The 22,376-nt window shown below is 36.4% G+C and overlaps 1 protein-coding gene across 7 annotated transcripts in view; it reads right to left on the bottom strand.

Moving 5' to 3' along the window:
* The window catches only part of sdk2b (sidekick cell adhesion molecule 2b), a 305,599-nt gene that overhangs the window by 155,460 nt on the left and 127,763 nt on the right, over positions 1 to 22,376 (bottom strand). The window lies entirely within an intron of this gene.

Genomic DNA, 22,376 nt, shown 5'->3' with positions numbered 1-22,376 from the left:
GGACGAACAGATGAAACAGGGATTACATTCTCCTTATTAAGACCAACAGAATGGTGACCAGTACAACCATATGTGTCACGACCAGTGTAATCGCATTTGATCAGAATGAGATACTCGACAGAACAACAACAACAAAAAAACCCACTAAAGACAGCCTCATTTGATAGTATAACATCTGTCAAGGCCCAAACAATAATGTTCCATAATCCCAGCACATTTATATACCAATTTGACAGGCTTTTGTTGTTGTTTGTCCTCAAATGGATACGGCAGACAGAAAGACCGAGCAGATGCACAGTGAAGAGTTCTCATATTCAGCTTTCGTTATGTTATTGTCCTCATTTTTCCGTCCTTTCACATTAAATATGCTTCTGAGGCTTCTTTTCGACGTTGCGTTTTGCTGTTGGAGTCATTAGAGCAGAGACGGAGATCAAACGTTGCACAAAGTCAGACAACATTACCTTCGGCATAACAAGAAACCACAAAAAAAATGAAACAAATGAAAGACATATTTGAAGCTCTCCGGGCTTTTAAAACTCCAACCGCCTGCACCTGTAGATTCAGGGAAGGAACACGGCACGGGGGCACGGCACGGGATGAAGGGCGTGTCAGAGCTGTCAGGGAGCGCTTTGATTGGTCGAACGTGCCGCTTGTCAGCGTCTACAGCCATTCATGCACTGCGGTGCAGGAGAGGCGAGGAGATCCTGTCTGCCGTTTGTTATGGATCTGCCTTTCAGCCTGACAAACAAAATGCACACTCACAGCGTGGAGGAAGAGGCGTTCTGACAGCATTGGGAGTATTGGCATGGGAACTGTGACTCAAGTGCACTACTGCTGTAGAGTTCCAGCTAAATCAGTGGTATATGTCGGTCGACTGACATTTACATGCACTGATATAGACATGTAAGAATGACTGTAACGCGTTAAAGATACTGGGATTTCAGCCAAATTGTTAACCTTAACCACATGACCTCTCTAAAAAAAAAAAAAAAACTCTGCCCTCCAAAGACATGCCAGCCAACCTGATATCAAATAAGTCTGTTTGCATTTTTCTTCGTTGAGGGCCATTTTAAAACCCCATGAAATATATATATATATTTTAGCTATGAGGTCATCTATTTACTATGAGTTCAGAAAGCTCTTATCAAAAAGCTCTTATCTGCTACAAAAATTAATTTGATCTGCTACAAAATCTGAATGCGCAGTATTTTTGGTTTACAGTCAAGAGGGTATTTCTGATTGGTTCGTTTTCTGACTGTCTAAAAAACTGGCAACCATTCACACATAGCTTATGTAAGGCAAAAGAAATGTGATTCATATAATCTACAGAATGAAATATTGTAGTTGATCATTAATTAAAACACTTCACATTCATGGAACATACACTATAACCTTCATATATGCGAAACTGCAAATGAAGTTTGCTGTTATAATGCTGTTATAATGCTGTTATTCCAAAAAAAAGTTATTCCAATGTTAATTATAAGAAATATTGAATGTTTCTTACCTTGATTCGTTCACCGGATGAATTGAAAGCATCATGAAGAGCAAAAGAAAGAGAGAGAAAAAGACACATTAGAATATTTTAGTATCTGTGCTCCTCTAATACTCCTGCTTAAGGGCTGCAGTGAAAATATTAATAACATCTGTTTCAAAGGCATCACGTCATTCATTTTGACTTGTATCAAAGCAAGCTATCTGTGATTAATTTTGCTCTGAAAAAGCCAGTGTTTAATTCATTTTGTTCCCAATGTCAGTCCCTATGCATCTGCATTGTGGAATCTGATCTAAAGCCCCCTTTGCACGCCTGGGGTCTGGATGTCTCCCCGCAGTCACCATTTTACTAATGTGGCTGCTTTCGGATGGTGCAATGCACTGCTCAGGCTTTTCCAAATCCATTGAAAATCGCCTTTCCTGATCGTCTCTCTCCTTCATAGATCAAGGAGATGTCCTCGAGATAGCACCCTTTGCCTGCCACGACTCCCGGCTCAAATAACTCACTCTGATAGCTGTTTGTGCACAGGTTTCATTAAATATCCGGCCGCGGTACACAGACACACGGATTCACATTCGAAAACTGATATGCGGCTAATCTGAGGAGACAAATCGCTAGGGCAAACAGTGTGTTAGAAAAGAAAAGAAACATAAAAATAACATTTAACAATGACACCAGATGCTTGTCCACCTCCAACACAACACCAGACATTTCATTATCCTACAGCAAAGTTTTGCTCAAGGCAAGAGGAATGATAAATGGCACAGTCGGGCCTTGTGATATAGCCTTGCGGCTTTTACACTGTCTGTGAACAGATGTGGACAACATTTCTGATAATGCAAGCCTGAAGGGATGAGATACAAACAGCCAAACAAACCAGACCAATGAACATATGAAATGGACATAGCGTGCAATAATAATAATAATAATAAAAATAATTCAAACCTGTATCTATCTCTCTCCCCCCAGCAATTTCTTTCTAATACAATCCTAATACACTGCTTGGGTCTGCACTGTTTGGAAAGCTCACAATTGACAGCTATCTGAAGGATTCTCTGTTAGTTTGCTATAACTACAGAGAGAGGCGCTCCAGGTTACAAGAGAGATTTCAGTAACTGTCTGTGCCAGTGTCAACCACAGCAGTCTAATGATCAAATAGCATCATCCAGTTTTAAAGAGCCCTACAACACCACAGAAACAACAGCCCGTCTGATTACACACATCAAAAAGATCATTCCAGGCAGATCTATTGTCAGAGCAACTTGGGACTTTGGATGGGAATCAATCTTTTTTGGTTGGGAATCAAAATGGACTTGTTCTCTACAAGCTTATTAGCCAGTGATATGGGAAATACAGCAGATAACAGATTATTGCTCCGGTATCCAACAAAGAAGCATGCTTAAGAGGATTTACAAGACAGATATATCAATATGTGTGAATTGTGTATGTACACATGTAGACCCAGATTCTGGATTATCAGCATAAAGACAGTCTGACTAACTTAAATGCACAACCATTGTATAAAGAAATTAATTGATATGGATGCATTACATTAATCAAAAGTGACAGTAAATATATTTATAATGAAAAAATATTTAAAATAAATGCTATTCTTTAGAACGTTCTGTTTATCAAAGAATTATGTAAAAAAAATAAAAATACAGTTTCCGAAAAAAAACAGCACTGTTAAGCAACTGTTTTTAACATGAATATAAGTTTAAAAAAATGATTGAGCAGCAAATCAGCATATTAGAATGATTTCTGAAGGATCATGTGAGACTGAAGACTGGAGTAATGATGCTAAAAATTCAGCTTTGCATTACAGGAAAATTACATTTAAAAATATTAAATATTAAAGCAAATATTAAAATTGTAATAATATTTTAAAATATTACCGTTTTTACTATATATTTGGTCAAATACATGCAGCATCGGTGAGCATAAGAAACTTGAATGGTAAAGAATAAATTTTTTTAGTAAAATACATTTATTTGTATACATATGTATACACATTTTACATACATTATTTAATCATTTAAAATGTAACAATCTTCTTTTTTTAAAATGTTTTAAATTTAAAGTATGCTCACGCTATTAAGATTTGATTCCACAAACCTCGCAAACTGGAAAGTTATTGACAATCCATCTGATTGGGCCTTGTGATGTTCACAAGTGTGTGGTGCATTTCTGTGCACCAGAGGATCATTGAACAGACCGTAGGCTGGACACCTCATAGAGCACAAACGTGATGCTGGGAAGGTCACGCGACTCACGGCAAAGTTATTTCAACCACTTATTCTGGGTTGATCAAGGCAGATCTACTCTTTTCAAGGGAGAAACTTTTTTAATTAAGATATTATGAAACAGCAAAGCTGTCTACAGGAAGCTCACTAAACTCAGAACAATACAAAGGTAAAACACAGCTTGATATGAAAATGCAGCAGAGTTACAAATTAAGGAGAACGACAAAACAAAAAGGATTATATATTTGCTTACTCAGATAAGCACTGTAGCTAGCTCTCACTTTACCAGAGTTCTGCTCCCATTAACTAAGGATTAAGTTCTGCTTACTGTATTTGACTGTGTAAACAACAACAACAACAACAACAACAACAACAACAACAACAACAACAATTGTTTCCTTGAACCAAAAGAGTCAAAAGAACAGGCTGAATACTGAAAATTTTTGAGTTGATTGCCATCAACTGGAGCAAAAACATGAGGCCAATACAACACAACAGCAAATGTCCTCATTAAAAAATATATGAATCTTTTATGGGTTGGAGTTAATGGGCGTGTAATGTGGCCCGTGATCACCGAAGCTAACGGTAAATATAATGCCAAGGACAGAACAATTAAATGGCTTCATGCCTGTAGTTCTGTCATTTTTAGATCGATTTGATATCTTTATAAACTAACAGAAAAGCAATACAAATATTTTCTTAAAGATAGTCATAAAATATTACACTATGGGCCAGATTTACTAACATTTTGCTCCAGCCCATTAAAAAAAAAACTACTGTATTTACTAAAGACACACAGTGAAAAACTAGTGTTGAAAAGGCATGGACAGGGCTATTTTTGCGGAGGGTAACATTTATGGGAGGAGAGTATTTAAATGGATCATGCAAGGTGATTTACTAAGGTTTACGCTAGTCAATTTACTTTGGTAAAACTTTGGGAACTTTCCACTCCCATCTGTGCTTTTTTTGTTGCGCTCTCACACTAATTTGCCCTGTTTAATAAATCGGGCCCTTTATGGTCTAAAAAAATGTACAGCATAATATATTCTTGTAGAGCATTTATTGAGTTCACACTTACATATAATCAGATATATAATCGGTATAAAATATGCATATTTGGTGTGCTTTCTGAATCCGAATCCGAAAGGGATCCGAGCCCGGAGTTTGGACCGAACCCAGAATCCCCCTTAACCCACCCATATGGCTCGAATAGGAATAATCGAGAGTGAGGAGTTGGGGTGGAATGCTGGAAAAACTGTTGTGGAACAGAGCTAAGTCGGCTCAATATATAAGCTAGCTCTTGTGCTGATTGGTTAGATTATCTGAACATCCTCCCAAATTTTGCTAATGAAACATAATTTAATTTTAAAATATTTATATTAATAGCGAGTTGGTCTAACCAAACAGCTCTCAGTCTTTTGGGACAGCTTTCCAGCATGAATGCAGTTGCATAAATTGGGCATTCCAGTTCATCCCAAAGGTGTTCAGAAGAGGTTCAGGTGTGGGCTTTGTGCAGATCCGTGAAGTTCTTCCAATCCATTACAGACTCATTGAACCATTTCTAGATGGACCTTGCTATGTGCACATGGCAGAAAAGGGTCCTTTCCAAATAAGTTCCACAAAATTGGAAGCATAGAATACTCTATAATGACATTGTATGCCGTAGCATTAAGATGTATCTCTACTGGAATTAAGAGGACCAACCGAACCAGTTAATTAGAAGGGTGTCTGCATACATTCAGCCATGTACTGTATTTTGAGAGAGAGATGACGTGAGAAATTGGAAAAGAAATAGGAATAAATCAAAACTATTACAACCTGGCAAAGGATATTCAGCTTTAATCACAAAAGCACATTAATCATATTCCTGTGGGAGAAATGTCCAGAGAAGAGTTCAAATAATTAATCTCAAATGATTCTCTTAAGCTACGAAGGTACCATTTCCAGTCGAAAAATATTATTTTTCACATACTTAAAGATGACAAAACCATGTTTGGAACATGAGACTGAACGGGACCGGAGAGCTGTTTTTTTTCCTTTTTTCCCCCTATAGTCTCACATGTAAATGATGATTTAATGGATTTTAGCCCCAGCAAACAGAAATTAAACCATGCCTTATGCAGCATGTCTTGGATAATTGCGCAAAGACTCATTCAGTCAAGGGACAAATTGACACACAGCAATGTGAATCAATAAGCACGCATCTTTATTGGGGAGCGGGGGGGGGGGGGGGGGGGGGGGTTAATCCATTTCACAGTCAGAATGGGTGGACGGACGTGACCGGGCCTGATATATTTGGCTGTTAATCTGACCTTCAGATGTTATGCATGGACAGAGCTTTTCTATTGGCTTTTAATTACCTGTGTGAGAAAGTCCATTTCTATGGGAATTGATTATACATTAAGCTCTCTTTCTTCAAAACACAAAGGGGTAAGAGGTGGTACACCACACAGGGCTTCATTTGGAAGATATAAAAGTTATTTATCTACAGGTTTCAGGCTTTTTGAAGCAGAGGTTACCTTCTTTTCAGGAAGGTGAGATGCAAAGAGATGCACAATTCAGATTTTACTTCAGATTTAATTTTAGATCCCCAAGCTTCTGACTTAACGGTCACTGCTTAATGATAAGAGATTATAACACCTCTTTAGATGTGAATTACTTGAATACCCTTCCTAAGTGGTGAGAATGAAGACCAGCCAAACTAGCCTCCAGGACCAGAGCTGTGATCAACCCCAAGGCACAACTCCAGTTCTTGCCAGGACACAATGCCATAATGACTACACACTTGCCAAGGTGCTACTTTTTGCCAATGCGCATTAACCTGCCTTGCTTACCCGCTTTTGGCATCTTAAAACGTTTTTTTAAGACTCAAAAGCCATATGGACATCAGTTTCATCCTTCCTGCAGAGACTTTTGTTGGATTTAAAACAGAAATATTCCAGCAGAGCCTTTTGTTGGCTTTAAAACAGAAATATTCCATTAAACGATTTAGAATTAGCCTCAAAACAATCCTTGTCAAATGATCAAAAACTTGCACCATGTTCTATAACTTCATGTATGTCGATCTGTTTCTCAGGACACAATTACGACAAACTTCCACTACCTAAATTGCTGCCTTAAGAGCCTTACTTCAATGCCTACACAAATATATAAAGAATGACAAACACAAGTGGGACCAAAACACATCTCAGTCCTCAAATTACTCAGTTTCTGCAAGGCCTTCAGGTTGAACCATGTTTCAAGATAGTAGCAGTGAGAATTTTAGCACTCTGAATGCCGACATTTAAAGAAAAGAAGGCAGTTTAATAAATTTTTATTTTCCTGGCAATGGTTGGCACAGTAATTTACTCCTCTAATGAAATAGTACAGGAGGTAAATAGAAAATTTGAAAACGGAAAGAGGCAGTCGTCTGGTAAATGAGTCATTGACAGCCGCTGTTTCTAATGTCACTATTTCAATACACCACTCATTTGTCCCACAATAACAGTAAAGCGGAGACGAGTACAATAAAACATAAATAAAGTAAAAACTTGGGAAACAACTTTAGGTATTTCTTTAGAATTTTAAAAAAATGAAAGAGCAGAGTGAATGGAAAGATGGAAAATCTCAAATGCATTCAAATCTTTGTCAATGTGGAGCACTTGGACAACCTTGAACAACTCCACATGAGCATATCAGACATGCTGTTAACACACACCTGGAAGTGGTTTCAATCGAACAGATCACTTCTGAGTGCTGTTGTGTTAATCGTACTCTAATTAACTATGCACCCATCCGCCCCACTAATGCTTTCTAAGATCTCTCATGGATATGGAGTCTCAGAGTAGAATGACAGCAGATACTAGAACAATAGTCTCGCTTTACTTCAGGGGGAAAACACAAAGGCATATCTTCCTAAATGTCTGGGTGTGTTTGGGATCATTTTAAAGATCAATAAATCAGATCATTTAAATTAATCAGTTGATTTATTCTGAATGATTTGTTCTCAAATCAGATTGATCTGGTTCTCGAATTCATCTTACTGTTTCACAGATTCGCTCACAGCACCCTGGGGGTGTTTATCTGTAAATAACAACTGAAATTTTGGTCTGATTCACCACTCAAAGCTATTATATTACTCATAATTTACTCACCCTCAAGCCATCCTAGGTGTATTTGACTTTCTTCTTTCAGCCAAACAGAATCTGAGTTATATTAAAACATATCAATGGGGTTAATAAAGGCCTTCTGAAGCGAAGTGATGCACTTTTGTAAGAAAAAATATCCATATTTATAACTTTATACGCGATGTAATGTCTAGATCCAGTGGAATAATGGCCTCTGACCCGACGCATGACTTAGTATGTAGGAGTAGCGTAAGTTTAGGTGACAAATAGGACTGGGCAACAAACTCAAGCTCCGACTCAAAATCCTCTGACAGTTCTCTTTAAAAATTCTCATTTTAGACTTCTAATTTGTAATCAGGGTTTTGTTTTGATATCCTCTGAACGTCATGCGTCGAGCCAGAGGACACTCTTCGGCCTGAACTCGACTTGTGTACGGCTGTTACCGGAAAACCAGTGATTAGAGTTTATAAAATTATAAATATGGATATATTTCTTACAAAAATCCATCTCTGCCTTGAGCCGTACAGATTACTTTTATAATGGATGGATGCGCTTTTTTGGGCTTCAAAATCTAAGTTACCATTCACTCCCATTATAAAGCTTGGAAGAGCCAGGCTATTTTTTAATATAACTCTGATTGTGTTTGGCTGAAAGAATAAAGTAATATACTGGATACTACCCCTTTAAGAAGACTAAATAAAGCGCATGATTTATATAAATAATTATATGTATTTATATTATGTTTATGCATTTTGTGCTTTTATCCAAAGTGGTTTTATGAGTTATTAGTTTATAATACTTTAATTTTGAAATCTCCAGTAGCTATATAATAATAATAATAAAAAATCTGTACATTTCTTTCATTGTTGTTATTAAGACTATTAAAAATGTCTTTGTTAATTAAAATAAACATGCAATAAAAGACAAAAGACATAATACATATTGGTAACACTTTTCAAAAAGGTCTTATTTGTTTTATTTTATAGTAAAAATGTTACTTTTCATGTTAGTTCACTGTGTATTAACTGATGTTAACAGATACAACTTTTGATCTTACATATGTATTAGTAAATGCTGAGATTAACAATAACTAATATTTATATGTATTATAAATGCTGTAGAAATATTGTTCATTGTTAGTTCATGGTAATTAGTGTAGTTAACTAATGCTAACAAATGGAACCTTATGTAAAGTGTTAACTAGATGAAGAACTTATCAAACTAAAAAAAAATGTTTAACTTACTAAAACTGAAATGAAGGTAATTAAATCAGAATATTAAAAAAAATATGAAAAAAGCACCTAACAAAATTACTAAAATTTAAATTTAAATTTAAACAGAAAATATTAAAATAAAAAAGGTCATTCAAAAATAATAATAAATACTAGCAGCATAATAAACAATGACACGAGTGTACGTTAAGCACGAGTAAACAGTTAATTCATCATTTATAAAGCATTAATAGACATTAATAAGCAGTTTGTAAATACAGCTATAAATGTTTGTTTATAAGCATATATATAATGTGTTTAATAATTGTATTTTCATACTTTGTTAATGATTAATTCATAATTTCTAAATGAAGTATAGCATTATTTACAAACCAGTTATTTAAGACTTGTCAGTGGTTCATAGTAAATAAGTAAATGGAGTAAATTCAGGTAGTTATAAAGCATTTAGTAGTGGTCAGTTAACTATTTTTTGTGAGCTCATCTAAAGTGAGGACTATTTATGCCTTGTAAAGCATTTATAAAGGAGATTTAAAGACTCAGTTATCTTCTAAACAGAGAAATGAAACAAACACAACACAGTGATACAGAACATAGAAACATTTATCAGCCTTTAAATATCCTTTATAAATGCTTTACAAGGCATTGTATTTTTCATATTTGGGTGAACTATCCCTTTCTGTAAAAATACCAAATTTCTGTTTTAGTATAAATATTCCATGAGAATAACCTTTTGTTTCGACTGCCTTTGGAGGAAAGGTGCCTGGTCACTGCAACCCCTTTACAGCCATTTTGATCAAAGAAAAAACTTTGAGCTGAGGTCAAGAACAAGAGCATGTTCTGGAAAACGTCTCTGACCACAACGCTCTTTTAGCTTCAAGGCTTCCTTATTCTAAGGTAGCATGAAATATTGGAGATACATCAGCCAGAAAAAGAAACGGAAGACTGAAACTGAACGTACACATCACTTCTGATATGACAGCTGGCTTCAGACTTTTAAAAGCAGCTCCGTGTCAAACAAAGTACAAAACCCTGTATCAGTCACTGTCTGTTTTTAAGAGACACATTTAACACATGCCAACATTTAACATGTTCTGAGAAGCTCGGCGACAAAACAACACAAACCAAAAAACGGCTCCCCTGGGATCTGTCCTCCTTAAGTGCACACACTCACATTCAAGACTGAGGCTGTAGGCCAGGGTGGATTTGAAATGTCTCCTGCATTTCTCATCCTGAACTCAATTATAACTTACAAGGGATGAAATCCCCTGTTAATTGCTGCCTTTCCACATGACAGGAAACATTTTCAGCTCTCAATTCCCAGGCCATGTGTACGTTGTTCCACATGTATTGACTTCATCAAATATTTGACATTATGACAAATTAATTCCACTCGTTTTGGACTGTTGAGAGCAATATATTAAAAGCAGAAAATTGACAGAAATATGGCTTGTTTTTTTCACTTTAAAGGTAAGCCAGACTTTGTCTTTCTTTCTTTCTTTCTTTCTTTCTTTCTTTCTTTCTTTCTTTCTTTCTTTCTTTCTTTCTTTCTTTCTTTCTTTCTTTCTTTCTCTCTTTTTTCTTTCTTTCTTTCTTTCTTTCTTTCTTTCTTTCTTTCTTTTCTTCTTAATAGAAAAAAAAAAACATAAATAAATAGCCCATTTGTGGTATTTTGCTAAAATACACAGAGAGCAGAGCTCTAAAATAATCAAATTAATAAATAAGGATTTCTTTTTTTGCTCTCTCTCTCTCTCTCTCTCTCTCTCTCTCTCTCTCTCTCTCTCTCTCTCTCTCTCTCTCTCTCTCTCTCTCTCTCTCTCTCTCTCTTTCCTTCAGTGCAAAGCTCAACAAACCTACATCTAGTTCTTTTTGTTGAGTTTGATTATAGCTGAAGGTGAGGAAAACTTTTGCCTTTCTCATCAAGCATTTTACAATTAGAAAAATAGCGTGCTGGAGAAATGGGGAAGTAATTGTAACATTCACCGCCTTCTTCATCTGTGTCTTCACTACACTTCCCAGAATCCCCTGTCATCATCACCTGCACCTGCGCCTCATCACCCTCATCACCGTCACCTGTTGTCCTTGTCATTATCTGTGTATTTAAGTTCCCCTCTCACCCCTTGTCATTGCTGGTTATGTTTGTGAACTAGCACACTGTTATGTTGATTTTGGATCTTCTCTTTTTTGAATTAAAACCTTTGTTATGTTGTATCTTCGCCTACCATTGTCTTTTTCATTCACCCGTGGACGTGACAGTAATGTTGTAAATTTATGAATAAATGTATTTTAATGAATTCATAATTGTATGCATGGAATACTGAGTTGGTCTCCACCATCTCTGTATATCATTCCAAAATAAAGAGAACAAAACATATGGGTAGACGGTATTTTGCAGTTGTTATTGTGCTGAAATATAAGAAGATATTTCTAGCTGAACGGACACTTAAAATTACTTCTGCTGGATTTATTCATATTAAATCAACTTCTGACGGCAATAAAACCCACAAGAAGCTCATATACAGTATTAGATTACCTGGCAAAACATTTTAACAGCAAAAGGGTGTCAAAGAATAACTTAAATTTCCAGCCTTTTCCCTTTGCTTATCTGCTACTCTATCAATTTCAACATTAGTCCTTCATTTATATGGATTTCAATGCAGTTAATCTAAAAATGAAAATACTGTCATTATTTAATCACACTTGTTCCAATGGGATAGTTTTCTTTCTTCTCTGGAACACAAAAAAAGCTATCCTGACAAATGCAGGGGCCAAAACAACATTGGACCCCATTGACTTTTTTTATATGGAAAAATAAATCGTCTAATGCTCTTCACAGAAGAAAGTTAAATAGGTTGATAACAACACAATGGTGAGTAAATTATTTAATTTGGGTGAACTATGTCATTGAACTAAGACAAGGAACTGTTCCTGAGATTCATCCTTGAGATAAGGAGTGAAGAGTCAGCTTTTTGTGTTCCATAAGTGGACTTGACCGTCTGATGTCTCTCCTCAGCCCACTTGAGGGTGATGAGGTAGGATTACATGATAATCCCACACTCTCATGGCCCACCGAGTTGAAGTAGGTCACCTGCGGTGGGGCAGATTACAGCTTTAATCTGACACAGAGGGGCCGTGATCGACCTGTGATGACCCACACACATGCTAGCAACAGCAGCTGCAAGTTCTGTCTTTCCCTCGTACTAGTTCTGCTCGGGTCGGGCCTGAACTAGAGATGGTTCAGCAAGTGGCAGAGGCCAGAATATTGAATAAACCCTGCACACCCAATCCACCACCTGAAGGAGATAAACAGCAGCACCTTCATTCAAAGATTGATGACACCAATGTGCAAGTCAGAGCGGTATAGGAAGTCCTTCATACCAGCTGCTATACGACTTTATAATGCACAAAAATAACTTCCCTTATTTTTATATTGTTGTATTTCAACTTAACTTATGGATTTGTTCTGAGTGAATGTATGGTGTTGTGTCTGTCTTGAAGCTGCCGTGGCACTGTAATTTAAAAGAAAAAGAAAAAAGAAAAAAAAAAGGATAGTGTTTCTAAAATAGAAGTTTCTGTTATATATATATATATACGGAACCAGAATACTTCAATTCTTCAATTTGCATCCCTCTGTTGCCTAAACACACACACACACACACACACACACACACACACACACACACACACACACACACACACACACACACACACACACACACACAGCACCTAATGTCCTTCTAATCTCATTCCAATCCTATTGCTGTAATCCCACTGTGATAACGCTATTGTTTTTTGTCTTCAACTCTCCAGTCCTTCTGATGGGGATCAGTGACATCATGGCGTTGGGTTTATAAATACCGCTTATTTGTCCTTTTTGTAAATAAGCTCTCACTGGATTAACATACATTGCCACAGTATTATCCTTTATTGAACTGGGAAAAGAGGTAGAGCGTATGGGAAGAAATGCAGACGCTGCTGATTAGAACACACAACACAGTGCGCCCATGCAGACTGCAGATTAATTAACGGACAAACAGGCTTTATTGATTTCTCAGTGACATTGCATTGGGGCAGAGAGAGCGAGGGTTATCACCTCCCCTCCATCACACAGTTCTGAATCTCTGCCATTCTCAGCATTCATTAAAGGAAACCACCAGCATTTCCCACAAATCGCTTCCATGTGGTAGTTATTTTACACTACTCAAGACTGTTTACATGCAAAATCCATGACTGGAAGTGAAAACCTGCCAAAATATCCAAGTGTACTTAGGTTGCGCTTACAATCAGTTTTATTTTCTAGTCCAACCCAAGCAGAACTGTTATCAACATCTGTAACACGTGATTGAGATGAATTGATTGTTGCATTTCTAAAGTCAATGTGAAATGCTGGCTGCTACTCATTATACGTCCATAATCTGACAGACAGTGGCATCCAGAAGACTGAGACCACTAATGCATTTAGCATTTTTGAACATTTGTACTATTTCTCAGTACAAATTAAATTATCCATGATGTAAGTCTGTTTTTTTTTCTCCCCAGAGTAAAAATCAAACAAACAAACATATTGTGACTTTATATCTCAAAATAGCAACTTTATATTTAAATAATGATGATAACTACACATTTATATCTTAGAATTGCTGCTTTTTTCACAAAGTGACTATATAGTTGCAATAGTAACTTTATATTTTATGAATAATAATTGTTATAATTATACAATTTTGATAAAATCCATGCAATTTTTAAGAGTTGTACCAAATTTGTGTGTACAATAAGACATAAAAAAAAGTAAATAGGGTAGGCAAACTAAATATCTTTAAATCAAGACTCAATGAAGGCAAGCCAGACTTTGGTCCACCATGGAGAACTCCCAGGAGGAGTGTGTAGCGAGCTCTGGCCAGAGTATGACGCCTGCTCTTGGCCCCAGAAGCCCTTTATCACGACATTACAGGAACAGAATGCAGCCCAGGACTCAATAGGAACCAGATGCCTAAATTATACCATTTCCTGATGGAATGTCTTCAAGATGGTCTGATGCTACCGTCCTGTTGTTTAATGTGTGCGCTGTGGTCTTGCTGCAGAATAAAGGAAGGGATGGTTAAACTACAGAATTGTAGATAGAAGTGGAATGTAAATATCATAAGGAGATCTACTGGATGACTAAGTCACCGTTTATAAAGTGAAGGCTGATTGTATCCACACAAGTATGAGTTATTTTATTCTAATATTGAAATGAGTGAGACCAGGCCACATGAGGCAGATAGCGGGGGGAAAAAGAAAATCTGGATGAGCATTTTAAGTCTCGGACCCAGCAGTCATAAATTAATAAATCCTTTCTCTTTTAAGGTATTCTTGTTGCTATATATCATTGTCTCTATGGCTTTTTGTCTTTGTCTTTTTATACCTCTCTCCATGTCTAATACTTTTCCCTTTAATGCTATGTAAATGTGATATAAAAACCTTTTTAGGAGGTTTTACCTTTCAGACGTAACATTCTTTCCATTACAGCTACATAAATTAATTACAAAGTCCTTTCTCTGGATCACCGTTTCTGTCTGTCCCTGGCCACTCTTATTTCCATTAGAGCAAAAAAAAAGTCTGATTTAAAAAGTCTTAAACACTGTAATATTGACAACCCTCCTCCTTTCCTCATTATTCATTCACACATTCCTCCTTTCATCTAGCCAAGGCGGGTGACATATACATGGATCTCAAAAGCCAAAAAATATCCAATTGATTATCATTGATTGAACTTACATCATTCAATATCTAACAAAAGGTAGTCTGTAATATTTACAGACTGCAATTATGTCTGCAATGGCAACATGTGATTGTCAAGTGATTCAATGAATCATTCACTAAACACGATTCGTTCAAAAACAATACATTCAGGAACTAAAGTGACCGACTGCGTCCGAAGTCGCACACTTTAAATTAGGTACATATTTTGACTAAGTACTTATTTTGTGAGTGCTAAAAAAGTATGTTCTATAGTATCGATGTGTGAAGTATGAATGTAATCTGTAATCTCAACTATATTCACCATGTTGCATTATCATGTGACCTATACCAGAACATCAGTACCATTCACTGCTGTTCACAAATTGTCTCCCATGGCCTCATGGGATAGTAAAGAGTCCATATGCACACTTCAGAATCCCCTTTTCCCTACTCTTTTAAGAGTACTGTGAATTCAAACAAACTTTTGTCACATTCTGTTTTTCGCCTACTATATTGTAAGGAAGAATGCGATTTCTGACGCACCCATAGCCTTTATGAGCGAGCCACTGAGTCATTCATTCAACCGATTTGTTCAAAATCACTAATTAATTCAGGAGCTAAACAAGTGACCATGTTTATGGGCGATTCAGTGATTCGTTCAAGCTTTACATGACATGTTGAGTGCAGAATCTCGTGCAGAACTGAGAGAAATCATGACACGTTCTGAATGTGATGATCAAAAAATAAAGGGACTCGGATGCAATTTACAGTTACACTTAATTTAATTTATTTAAGTACATTTAAGTAATGAGTAATAATAAACTGCATGTACTTACTATAGGGTTAGGATGAGGGTTTGGTTTAGGGTTAATTGCATGTAATTATGCATAATTTATAGTTTACTACAGTACTACATGTAACATGAGTAACAATGACCCTGTCAAAAAAAGTGTTACCCAATTTATTTACACAGAACCAAAGCTTACGTAAATACTATTGTTTTGCTGCCTTGAACACACTTTTATTTATTTCAAGAAATGCAAAATGCAGCTTCTCTTCACTGCATTGCTCAGTATCTGCACCTCATTCTGTAACGCGAGGGAGTAGTACGTGAGAGTTGAAATACACACAGGTGTGAAACAAGGTGCCTTGTGAAAGTCAGTGTTTAAAAAGTGTAGCGCTTTATTCCACAGAACCCCTCTGCTTTTCTTCCTCTGCTCCCTGGTGAATTGTGGGACTTTGAATAAATAATGTGTTTGAGAGCTGAGGGTACGAATGCAAAGACTGACAGAAGACCTCAGGGGTCTTTTTTCTCTGTGAAATTTTGCCTGCATCTCTTTCTCCCTGCCTTTCCCCAGTCGGCCTAAATATACCACCTCTCTCTCTCCTTATGTCTGCCTTGTAAGTGACGTCAGGAACTCTTAACGCTTGACAGATTTAGAATGGGAAGTGTCTGAGAGGGTAACGTTGAGGGTAAAATTGTTTTAGGGCATTTTATGAATGTTTATTAGACAAGGTGAACGTTTTATACAACCTATTTTCCTTCTTTATAATGTGACATATTTAAAAGCTTGGAAGCTTGTTTCCGCCACAGAACAAAACAATTTAAAAGAAAATTGCGACTTTTTATCTCACAATTCAGACTTTTTTTCTCGCAATTGCTAGTTTATATCTCACATTTCTTTATGACTTGCAATTCTGACTTTTTCTCAGATATGTGAGATATAAACTCGCAATTGAAGTTATAAAGTCAGAAGTGCTTAATATTAAGTAGCAATTGTGAGAGAAAAAAGTAAAAAAACAAAAACAACAGAACAGTCAGTAATTAAAGTCAAAATTGCGAGATACAAACTATAGCAATTGCGAGAAAAGTCAGAATTTTGAGATAAAAAGCCACGATTACGTGTTATAAAATCAGAATTGCGATATATAAACTCGTTTTTATTTTAGTATTATTTATGTAATCTTGTAGTTTTTATTAATATTTTGAATTAGACTTTATATTTTCAGTTTTCATTTTAATTTATTTATTTGAATTAAAAAATGTTGTTATGCTGTCGTCATTTTTATTTTTTTTTATTTTTTTTAAATAGTAGTTTCTATTTACTTTAAATACATTAAACTTAAACTTATTTCAGTTAGTTGCAAGACACCATTTTCTAAATTTAGTTTTCTAAATTTTAATCTAATATTTTATTTTATAAAAATGCTTTTTAATAGTTTTATTTTTTGTTAACGACAAGTGAGTTTGACTTAATTTTATCTAAAGCCAGACGAAATCATACGACCTGTGTCCTGTATGACATAAACTAATTTACGACCTCCAACACGCCATAATCTACTCCTGCTTTACACATGAATATGACAAAGATCAACATTCACCTAAATGTGCAATACTGAACCCTTCAAGTGTAAAACATATTTTTTCAGTTAATTAATTCTAGGTTCTTTTTGAGTCCAGTCACCTAAAGTGTCACTCCTGAGAAAGTAGTTTAGTTGTCCTGGGGGGCTCTCAATTTGTCACGCCAGGCCTTGTGGGACAGGGTGCTGTTTTTGGCAGAAGGTCGGTCAACAGCAGCCTGAAGGTGTCTGAGCCTCTGGCAGTGCAATATGAATAATGCTGCAGCAAACTATGAGGAATGACTGATCAAAAACCTACGACACAAACTTCTACCGCACATGTGAATATAGATACAAATAATAATAAGATACGCTCACATTCTCTTTTCAACACTTCCCCATATTAGATTGACATCATGTTTTCATGTGTTCGCATCAGGACTTCTTCTGCCTATGGTAGGGGGTTAGAGAAATGTCAAGGAGTAAGAAATCGTCAAAGCGAAACCAGCAAAGTAGAAAATGCATTGTTTGACACGTCCGTGAATGTCTACGCAGTCAGATCCAGTAAGTTTAGCCTTGCTGTTCTGAATATGATACACGCACAATCTGATGTGACATGCACTGGCACACCTCTTCTCAGCGCACTACACTATCTTCCACAGACGGCGAGTGATGTGATGGCCGTGACCCCCGAGTGTTTGGAGAGGCTATGCCGGAGACAGCAGCAAAATAGGAGGAGAAGATGAAAATAATGCGATTCCAAAACCAGCATGGCAGGTTTTCAAACCGTGCTCTTCAGCATATGCTAAACTATCTGAACTGCCTGCGGGACCGGTTGAGTTTCAATCCATCTGAACATGGGAAACCGATAGACGCAGATAGACAGACATACAGACATACAGACAGATAGATAGATAGATAGATAGATAGATAGATAGATAGATAGATAGATAGAAAAACAGATAGATGATAGACAGACAGACAGACAGACAGACAGATAGATAGATAGATAGATAGATAGATAGATAGATAGATAGATAGATAGATAGATAGATAGATAGATAGATAGATAGATAGATAGATAGATAGATAGATAGATAGATAGATAAATAGACAGATAGATAGATAGATAGATAGATAGATAGATAGATAGATAGATAGATAGATAGATATATAGAAAGATGATAGACAAACAGACAGACAGATAGATGATAGACAGATAGATAGGATGGATGGATGGATATAGATATATGATAGACAGACAGATAGATGATAGACAGACAGACAGACAGACAGATAGATAGATAGATAGATAGATAGATAGATAGATAGATAGATAGATAGATAGATAGATAGATAGATAGATAGATAGATAGATAGATAGATAGATAGACAGCAGTCCACAATAGTCTTTGATTCTAGTCCTCCTCCTCTTCTCCTTTGTGTCTCTTCCCCTGCCTTTACTTTTCAAATGGCACATTTGCATGTGTAACTCATTCGCATTTTTTGATTATTAATAAAAGTATGCAAATGCTATCATCATTATCCCCTGTGCTCAACAGCTGTTCACAATGAGCTGCTTTATAGATTAGCACACAATGCCGCTGAAATAGATCGACATTCCTTAATGCAAGATGGAAAACTGGGATCTTTATATAATCTTTTGAGTGTTCTCTCGAAGTCTCCTCCTCTCTCTGCTTTTAAAGATGGCTCTGTGAATTCTTCAGGAGTCTATATTTAACAAAATCAAACCCTTTTATAGCATCACAAATGACAGTTCCAAGATCACAGCTACTGAAACAACTGCCACTAAAGGATATTGGAGAGGGAGAGGGACCGGGAGAGTTTATTTTATATAGAACCTTGTAAATACTAATATAAAAAAGTTGGTCAAAATATGTGTTCTAATAAATAAAAATAGGCCTACACAATTACTGTGTATCCACACTGACCCTTAGACGACCGGTGGGTTTCTAAAAAATATTATGTCCTAAACGTACTCATTATGGATTTTTGTTGCTGTTTTTTTTTCTGATGTTTCTGTCTGTGATCTTGTGAATAAAACAAAACACTGTAACACACACACTTTGACAGGAATCAAGTTAGCAAACAGTTAGACAGTTACACGTCCCTCCCACAGTGTTTTCTGCACCATTGCTGAATCTATAAAGCTAAGCTACACCACAAAAGTTGCGAATTTGCAGTCTTGAATGTGATAAAATGACAAGAACGTACTATAAACATACAACACTTCTTTCTATTGTGTTGTCTTATGGGAGCCATTTTCACCATACTTTTATTTAGCAAGGATGCAAATATATATATATATATATATATATATATATATATATATATATATATATATATATATATATATATATATATATTAAAATAAATGCTGATCTGTTGAACTTTGTTCATTAAATAATCCTGGAAAACAAGTATCACGGTTCACACAAAAATATTAGGCAGCAGAATATAATAATAATAAAAAAAAAAAAAATCACCATCCTTGTTGAGCATAAGAGACTTCTTTCAAAAACAATGAAAATCTTACCAACCCCAGATGTTTGAAGGGTAGTGTAATTGTAAAATTGTGAGAAATAAAGCCACATTGCAAGATATAAAGGCCGCATTTAAATTACATGGTTCAAGTGACCCAATTTCGTTTTTTCCTCCCATGTGGCACAGATCGGATATGACCCGAACATGTAAGCAGGATAAAAACACATGGATTCCGATATTCTCAGGTCGGTTGCAGGCCTCAATCATATGTGGAAATTAATCTGTAATGAATTGGATATGTGTATTTGCGTCTGCTACGTAAGAGGGCAGATTGGATATTCCCGTCAATGCGAGTCGAATGTCATTGAAAAAAGCGACGGTGGCGAATGACGTCAACTCAGGTGGACACCAACCGAGATCACATGACTCGTTTCAATGCCCACACTGCAACTCTTTTTCCTCAAACATTGTAGTTGAAATTCTATTTTAAATTCCTTCTGTCTTCAGTCAGGCTTCATACACAATCTGGCTTCAATCACAATCTTCCTACACAATCTATAATCCATACTAGCCATCCAATCCGAGGTGTTTTGAGAGATTCATACGAAGGGAGAGGGCATATGAATGATGGGTCGTGGGATAAAAAGAGGACACCAGTTGCATTCTGGGAAAGGATGATGGAGATGAAATAGCACGAGGATGTTCAGAACCACTTTCATACGGATAAACACACATACACACAATGTATACACTTGCATAGAAACAACATGACATTTACTCAGGCAAAATCCTTCATGATAGATTCTCAGGGCCCAAGTGATGTGACCTAAATCCTGTTCAAATCTTCCCAGATGACTAAGTCTTACAACTGATTTCAAAATGAGATTAAACTGTTAATGGATGGCATGACAAAGCAGAAATCGCCTTAAATTCTTAAAATGCCTTTGGTTCAAAATAAGCTTTCTGTGAGTTGTGTTTTCCATAGGGATATAATGGTACACTTTATATAAAGGATAAATATGTAAGACAAAACTGAAGATTATAAAAGGTGACAGAATGAACAACAGGAGGTTGAGTCAGATTGGACAGTGTAAACAGCCAGGTGCCAACTCACTGTCAGGGGCAATGACCCCTCACCTTCACATTCAACACTAACTGCTGACCAATCAGAGCAGAGACTGACACCATGCTGAGTCAGTTACCGTCCCTTTTGACTCATCAACGCCAGAGGCAAAACACACACATGCACGCACATCCATCTATCTATCTATCTATCTATCTATCTATCTATCTATCTATCTATCTATCTATCTATCTATCTATCTATCTATCTATCTATCTATCTATCTATCTATCTATCTATCTATCTATCTGTCTGTCTGTCTGTCTGTCTGTCTATCCATCCATCCATCCATCCATCCATCCATCCATCCATCCATCCATCCATCCATCCATCCATCCATTTTATTGTGTTCAATTTAGTTGTCAATAACATGTTGAATATCACCATTCAGCTGAAAAATTTGATATTTTTCACCTGAATGGTGATATTCAAATGCAGTAATTTGTGAGCAGATAATCCTAGAGGTTTATTTAAGTGCCTGAGTTTAAGGCAGAAGCACAGATGAAATGTTTGATATGTATTAGAGTCAAGAACCACAAGACTACAGTGAAGTAAAGGAAACAACAGAAGAGAGAGCTCAGCTCTAAATCTCAACATATCATCATTCCACCACTATTCTACAAGAATAGTTCACCCAAAAATAAAAATTTGGTCATCAATTACTCACCCACATGCCATTCCAAATTGAATAACTTTCCTTGTGTTACAAGGGGAAAAAAAGAAATTCATAAAGGTTTAGAACGACATTAAGGTGAGTAATTGATGACCCAATTTTCATTTTTGGCCGAACTATCTCCCTTAGCCTGAAAGTCTACAGGCTCTCAATAGGTCTGCACTGTAATATGCTTGGCTAGATTCATTCATCCCCCTCTGCCCCCACCATCCCCCGAACATCACGCTCCAGAGCCCACTAATGACACAACGCCGCAATTCATTTCATTAAAGTGATTTCTCCTTTCTTCTTTGCCTAATTCATTCCTTCCAATTTTTCCCGCACTTGATTAAAAGATAAAGGAAAACTTATTAAATATTAATAAGTGTGGATTGCTTTTAGGTGCTCGGTGCAATAATAGATGTTTCCCCCCTTTGCTTCACACTGAGCGGATCTGTGTCTGTTCGGCCCGAGTGCCACTTCATTATCAGTTGTTTAAAGCGAAGCTTTCATTTAACTTTTTATGTGTTCACCTCTCCCTCTCCCTCTCTCTCCCTCACGCTCAGGCTAGTTCAAACCTGCCGCTCTAAAGACGTGCACGTGAGGCTTGCTAATTATTGTCAGCGCTACTCAGCAGGTTCACAAATTTTAAGTTCATCTTCAAATGACTTTTCCTGAAAAAAATCACAGCTTAGAGGGGGAAGCATTCTTTAGCACTGTCAACTCTCACTCTAGAAGTGTATTGTGATATATCATCGTAAAGTAATGCTTTGATTAATAATTTAGTAGCAGGCTGATATTCAGGCTGAAAAATATGACAGTATTTTACTATTTACCATGCGAGTATTTACCTTGCCACCTAAAAACCTGCCTTTCAAAATCACCATTATCAGTGAATTGAGGTTACTTCCAATACTGTGGTACTTTTATACATGTAAACTTTAGGTTGCTCTGGCATAACT

Source organism: Siphateles boraxobius, unplaced genomic scaffold (genome assembly GCF_051911475.1).
Source record: "Siphateles boraxobius isolate OS27281-9 unplaced genomic scaffold, OSU_SipBor_1 46, whole genome shotgun sequence".
Taxonomy (NCBI): Eukaryota; Metazoa; Chordata; class Actinopteri; order Cypriniformes; family Leuciscidae; genus Siphateles; species Siphateles boraxobius.
Note: the sequence above shows the minus strand (reverse complement) of the source record. Positions and strands in the feature narration are given on the sequence as shown.